The following is a 7,911-nucleotide window of genomic DNA, read 5'->3' on the forward strand; positions in this document are numbered from 1 at the left end:
TGTAAAAATATGTATTTAAACATTTAGAAATTAAATATTGTTTGCACTACCTTATATATTCAAATAGCAAAAATCCTGATCTGCCTTAACATAATGCTCCCACAGATCAGGGTCTGTGTTGTCTGTTCTAGTGATTATTGGTAGCAAACTGCACAGACCCAGATCTGCCAGTACATTATGCAATGGGGTCTGTGCAGGTTATAGTTGAACTTGTGCTATAAGCAAGTACATATGGTAAATTTGTGATCTGGTCATTCTGCTGGTAAAAGGTGCATCTGAGAGAGAGAGAGAGAGAGAGAGAGAGAGGGAGAGAGAGAACCCAATTATTTATATACAAGGATGCTTGAAAAGCATAAATTATGATTATATGATTGGATTCATTGGTTAAATTCCCACAGAACCTAAACTGCTGAAAGATAAAATATTTTGTGCATTATATTGTCATTCAAAGCAAACATTTTATTTCACTTTTTATCAGACTTAAAATGTAGGTGTTCTGTAACAGGTTTTAGGGCATCATTAAATGGGGATTTCCTGTTCTGCACCTGAAAACATAGCTGCAGTGGATCTAGTTTTGTCTGTAGAAAATGAAATATGTTTAATAAAACATTTGTCAACTATAACAAAGATTGAATTTTGCAAAATTAATAATGATAAAAATAAAATCTAAAAGAGTTCAATAGAAATTCATCTTTATTCCATCTTACAGAGCATTATCATTAAATTTGATTTGCTATATTGCATGTTATAGTTCCATGGAACAAAGCAATGTAAGGAAGAAGTTTTAAAAGATCCCATATTAATAAATAGGCAAAGTGTTATAAAAATGCAGAAGACAAAACATGGAAACATGCAGTTTAATTCTAAAGCACAGTGTTTATCACACAGATCAGTATTTAAATATAAACTATCTCAAATGCCATTGAAGTGTTCATGTTCAGATATGTTACTGAGCTGCATATCTCATTCCAAAAGAATAGACTAGGGGAGATAACCCATTTAATTACACTAATACCTTAACAATAAATTGTGAATTATAGAAATTAAGCCATTTAAAACGTGTGTGATAAGGATTTTCAACGTACCTTTAACATTTAAAACGTACCCAGCACCATAAAATATGATAAATGTTTAATTCTATGAGACAAAGATGATAATACAGTCATAATATTCAAGTCATGTCCAATGAGAATATTAAATACAGGAAAGATATTTTGAAGATCTGAAATGAAATAAGAATTGAATTTGTTGTGGGGGTGACACAGGAAAAATTACCAACTTAGTGCAGTTACATTCAGGTTGAAAACTATTTGAATAACCATAAGATGAAGAGTGCCTATTAAAAGTGAAACTTCAGTCTCACATGGAGGAGGTAAAATAATTGGAGGTATTAATCCAATTTATAGTAGCTGCATTGTGCCAGCTGTGAGTTAGACCTTAGCAAGTGTTTGCATGCCTAATTTAATGGAAACGTTTACATGATAATGAGTGCCATGTCAAAACCAGTAGATGGTACAGTACTCTCTTATCACAGTACTCTCATATCACAGTACTCTCTCATCACAGTACTCTCTTATGTCTCATTTTGTACAGAAAAAAAAAACTTGTCTTTGTCAGAGCTTTGGAGATATCCTTTCCAAATTTGTCTCGGGTGCAAAATAATACAGCAGATGAAAATTAAAATTAAAAAAACTGCCCCAAAGAAAAATTGGTGTGACTGGTAATCTGAAGAAAAACATACATGCAATAAACATTTGTACCAGCTGTTATTTTAAGCAGTAGACCTCCAGTTCATAGATTTCAGATGTACACTACAATTTTAGATTGGATGGTAGATACAAGGATTTAGCTCACTTTGAGCATTTCTGTGATACATATATTCAACTAGACAGGAACGCAAAACTGAAAGAAAATATTATTTGAATTAAACACATTTCAAAATGAAAATGATTTCTAACTGGTCTTTTGATGATGTGACAAATTTTAATCAATACCCCGGTCTCATATGTTTAATATAGAACGAATTTGTCCACATGTTACTAAATTTCAAGGGGAGGAGACAAGTTTTTTATTTTGAAAAAATATAAATTGACATAACATCTGTTAAAAAACAATAAATACTATATGTTGTGAAATACTGTTTAAATAACATCTCCTTCCTTCATGTCAGCAAGGCATGAAATTGCTAGGAAATTTTGTAGACATAATATGTAAGAATAAGACGAGCATAAATACAATAAATACTTTTTTTACAAAAATGATTTAGATAGCAATCACCAGCACAATCAAATTTTTGGGAAAATCAAATAATAACAATTATGAAAAAGAAATGCACATCTAGTTACTAAATGGTACTAATATTAGTATCCCCAACTTTGTGGACGTTGAGGTTATGTGCAACATCGTACCTAGTTACTAAAATGCACTGAAATATACTAAATTCTAGTCAAAGTGACTTATTTCAATTATCTAATGAATGTAATGGATGTTTTAATCATTATGAAAAAATGACTACACTTAGCAGCTGTAAATCTCATTTCAAAATTTCTTCACGTATTATATGATGAGTTTCACATTTTGTTTACTTACAATATATTTTCGCAGATAAGGTGGGTTGCAGTATGTTTGTGGTGGTTTGCAGTAAATACATGGACCCGAACAAGTGTGCCTTTGGTGAATATCAGTCGATCAGGTCTTTCCTTTGTTGCTGGCTGGGTCAGTGTTGACGAAGCATAATTAACTTGGTGTGGATACATGATTAAATACCACTTCACCATTGCAGAAACGATCTGGAGTATTTTTGCATCTGTCAGTACAGCCAACAATTGAGCATTTTCATGTGATAATGCGATTAATCCAAGCTGACTTGGTATTGGCACTATCAATTTCTATTTGAAGCTTAACATCGCTATATATCGGTCTATACACTCTTATGCAGATATTCATCGACAAGTTGGACAAGTAAATCATCAATATTTGCATCCGCTGTCAGTTGGTGCAACACTCCATCGGTAAAGTCTGCATCCTTTCCACCATGGTCAGAACACAGAGGCTCGTATCGTTGCTTACATTTATCTCTCATCTCGTGGAGTCTGTCGCAATCATAACATATCTCGGACGCTTTTTGACCTACAATAACATTACGAATCAGTTGCTGGTATTCACGTGCAGCTTTAAGTTGTTGTTTCTCATACTCTTCTAGGACATCGCTGGAAGACCCTTTATGTAATTGTAATTATTGTTAAATTTATGCGTCTGTGTCCAAACAATGCCCTGCAAGTTCCAGTCAAATTAATAGTGAGAAAACTGTACTGGCCTTTACGTTTTTAAATTTTAATCCATGCAACTGTCTCACGAAATTCATCCTACGTGTGATTAGCAGCACACCAAGTCCAATGAATATTTCTAAGACCATGAGAGTCAATGTCACAAAATATTATCAATATATTACTGTTGTCACGGATTACTTTAGGCATATGTGCGTACCGTTGAGTCAAATAGATTACATTGGTGTTTTTATGCTGGCCTCATGACAATATTTGTGCAAGATTGACATGATTTTCAAGCCTCACGTTGTCTTACACTAGAAAATTGTTTTCTTTTGCATTCAAGTCATCAATGATGGGTGCTTCACCGATGGAGCAAAAGAGGAATCGACGGTAGTTGCTTTGCCACCGCTCATAAGTTTTGTGAAAGTTTTCTAAAGCATCATAGCACGCCTGGTCATCAGCCGATGACGTAATCATGTATACCTGACCTTACATGTATACCTGACCTCACTTTAGACATTATATTCAACAACAGTTGAGTTTTTCATGGATCTGCGGGACCAATTATCAGTGCACGAACTGAGTTTGAAACACTGTTTCATCTCCGTGCTTCAATCGTTCAGGTGTTGCCTGTGCGTAGAAGTCAATGACTGAAAAATCTTTGAAAGTATCTCGGAATTACCTTTTTCGTGATGCTGTAAAATAATACAACATACAATATAATCATGTCTTCATTTTGTGTTGTTGTTCTAGGGTTTAACACCATTTTTCAGCACAAGATAGACTATACATGGCGGCCAGTATAACTGGTGGAGGAAGAACCCTGGAAAACCCAGGGAAGAACCACCGACCCACGAGAAGCTACTGGCAGGCTTTCCCACATACCCACGCTAGCCGAGCCTTGGACTCGAACCCACGCAGACAGAGGTGAGATGGCAGTGATCCGGAACGGTGAACGCTTTAGACCACTCGGCCACTCGGGACCCCTTCATTTTGTGTACGATGTCACATATTAACTCGTGCCGAAATCTGACTCAAGAACAATAGTGTAATGGACGAGCAGTGATTACTGGAACTTATGTTCTATGTGGAGCAAAGGAATTCACATTCCTTAAATGAAACGTAGGATGTGATATCACGGATGCATCAACAAAGTTATCGGGAACATCATGGAGTAAATGTCCGGGCGAAACACATTCCGGGATACATTTACTGTGGATCAGGTACATGGCTGGGTATACAACTTGATTCTAACAACCCACTAAAGTCTGGAGAAGCACTCATGAATCGTGACGATGATGCGTGTTAGAGACTTGACCTTGCTTATAAAACAGCAAACGATAACCATGCATGTCAACGCGCTGATATCGTTGTCATCCATGACATTAAATGACCGCTCTGGTGGTCTAGTAGTTAGAGCATCCGCCTCAGATTTGGGAGGTCGTGGGTTCGATCCTCGGTCGAGTCATACCAAAGACTTAATATAAATGATACTAACAGCTGCCTCTCTTGGTGCTCAGCATTAAATGGTTAGTGTTAGGACTGGTCGGTCTGGTGTCAGGATAATGTGACTGGATGGGACATCATTCTGTATGTCTGCGGCATGATGCCCCAGTGCTAGACATCACTATAAACTGCCACACTGCAGAAATCGTAGCAATATGACTGGAAAATTGTTAAAGCTACGTTTAAAAAAAAAATCCAAATCACACAAATCCATGACTTAAATGCAATTACGGGACCAGATGATGGAGAACAAATGATTGTCAAAGACGGTATACAAGCCAATATTATACTCGTCTCTCATTAAAGCAAATAATATTAATACAAATAAACAATGGATACAAAAAGCCGAACATTAGCAGATATATGCTGCGGTCCGCATGGGTATCAGAGAGGTGAAGCAGCTGTGGAAAAGTTAGCAAGTGCGACAAAGGTCACTGATGGGATTGCAAGAACATGATTGGCCGGTACAAAGAAGAATTTTATGCGGTTGTTTTGGCGTCCAAGTACCTAATAACGACCATCAGGATGATTTCTTGTTTCGTCCAAATGATTGTGACCTTACAGGTATGAGCAAATATTGTAAATACAGCCAGCAGATACAAAACTGAGCTGCTGATGTTAAACAAATGTGCAAGTGTCGCAGATGAACTCGAACGCATTTATAAAGGTTCGCAACTAACATGGTGGTGATTGTAACAAGTGGATCCTAGCAAAGAATATCTTGGATCCTTTGTTACTTTGTTAACTAAACATCGAGTACGGGTTTGTGCTGTGCATGTTTACATTCACTGTGACAAAGCTGTTGTGGAAAGGTTTAATCGCACACTCGGTTATTCGAATATCAGTACATGAGCACAATTTCCATTAGTCATAGCAGTACTCAACAATGAAGTCGCACGCACAATCAGATTAAAACCAGCGAGTGTGCTTGACAGAAGTCCATCGCGTTTGCTCAGAAAATAATCTCAAAACCGTCACCGTTACAACCACTCAGAGACAAGTTTATTTTGATTTGGTATTTGTATACACATGGAGAGTTAAAAGGTGGACAACGCCTTCTACTGACCAGTAAGGTACGTTGATGTGCTTACAATTTCGGAATAGATTGATACTCCAAGGAAACCAACACTTTACCGTTTGGCAATGTCGTTGGGTAAACCAAAGCATTCTAGCAGAGCATTTGTGCCATTGAAGTTACAAATCTGGAATTGTCACCAAGATAGTGGACGTTGCAGGGCAGTATTATGATATGGTCATCTGAAATCCATTTGCACAGATTCTTCATGATTTTCCCAAATACAGCATTGTTCATGACCTTGATAAAATCCTTCTCAATTTCATTCGTAGCCTTAGTTCTATTCATCTGGCTATACAGGACCATCCAAACCTGCTGGTGAAATTCAAGGACTCGATGGATCTTAGTTACATGAATACCCAATCGCATGTACAACTGCAGATTTCACGCGGTTAACACATAACTGAGTTTCGTCCTAAGACCTGGTACCATTATTGTGCATTGAATTTGCGCCCGGACACATGGATGATCGAGCACTGATATGTGGACAATTACGTACCTGGCATTGACAAAGGTTCTGGGGCAAGCGGATAATCATTGTGCGCATCATGTAAATGTTCAGAATATCCCAGATCTACTTCTGATAAGTACCCGAGTGACTGTTGTTATTGTAATCGCGCAGGTGTTTTATTTTTAGGCCACTGTGTGTGGGGTAAATGTACTAAAACCCACTAACCAGCAACGGTTGTATCATTGCCCAATCATAAAGGTTATTGGCATGGAAACACATGATGTAATTGATCGGGCAGCGTGGTCTTACCCGTCCACTTTAGGGTTATTGGCAAGAACGTATCTTTGACTCACCTTAGAAATACCGCTACGGAGGAGATTAATAAATAAGCACATTTTGGTCAATGTCGGTGAGCAATTCCAACTCGATTTCGGTTTTGGAAAATATTACATCCCAACCTGTTCCAGTAACAAGTAATGCACGGGATCGAGCCTGTTCATATGCATGGCAGTGACACGAAATTTTTCAAACACATCAGCGAGCAACAACACATCGGTGAGCAGGTACAGGTCCTGATTATAAGCGAGACGATATAAACTTTGAGGGAAAGAGGTCGAAGAATAGAGAAATATGATAGAAAGAAGTAATAAACAGAAATAAACAACAAGGGCATTGATGCCACTTACCACACCATTGTGACAATAGCTGTCACCTGATTGGACTTTTTTAAAACCTGACTGGGTTCTTAAATAACAGACTGAGGAAGATAGCAGAATCATTGTCAACGTTTTCCATGAGCTTGAATTGCCAGTAAATCAGGCCGAGTGAGTGAAGTGCAGTGCCTGTATGATGTGGACGGCTGTATGGATTTGTGTACCAATGAAACCTGAAAGCAGAAACCATTGGAAAGCAGAACCAGGCAGTAGAAAGTGCTATAGTAATGTGTAGGGAAAAAAAACGAAAAAATAAAAAAATAAACAAAGTCAGCAGTGAATTACAAACTAGAAATTATATCGCTCAGGCGGATGTATTTCTAAAGACATCAGACTGCCACCTACCTAGGACCTGAATATGACTGTCTGATAGCCCTGCTTAGCACCCTCCGTTGCTCCCCCAATCCTAAAAATATGAGTCTTGAATACTTGAGCATTAAAACCACAGAGCAAGAGCAATGTGGGCAAGTATTGGTTGAACTCGTGCATAGTTATGGGCAACCCTTTCACAGGTAAGGAAGAGTGGGTCCAAATAACAACCCAGTATTTGTAAATATTGAAGCAGCGCATGGCAAGGGCTCTCGTCTTGTAAATTTGGTGTGTGTGTGTGTGGGGGGGGAAGTTATGACACATAAGGCAATAAAGGGTACCCTTGGAGTGTTTTAACGCTTAAACTTGAAAACTAAACCATTTTCACTGATCTGAACCTGAGAGAACTCAAGTTAAGTTTGGGTTTCTGCAACTAGGTTGTCTTACCGTCATTCCCTAACTCACAGGAATGCCCGAAATGCAAGTTGAAAAATGGACTTGAACAGAGCTACACAGAAGTCATTGTGACTGAATCGTGGCAAGACTCTTTTTATCTTTTTATTTAGAATACATTGTCAATTGGTAGTA

The sequence above is a fragment of the Sinohyriopsis cumingii genome, chromosome 8, assembly GCF_028554795.1.
Source record: "Sinohyriopsis cumingii isolate HCF-2022 chromosome 8, ASM2855479v2, whole genome shotgun sequence".
Lineage (NCBI taxonomy): Eukaryota > Metazoa > Mollusca > Bivalvia > Unionida > Unionidae > Sinohyriopsis > Sinohyriopsis cumingii.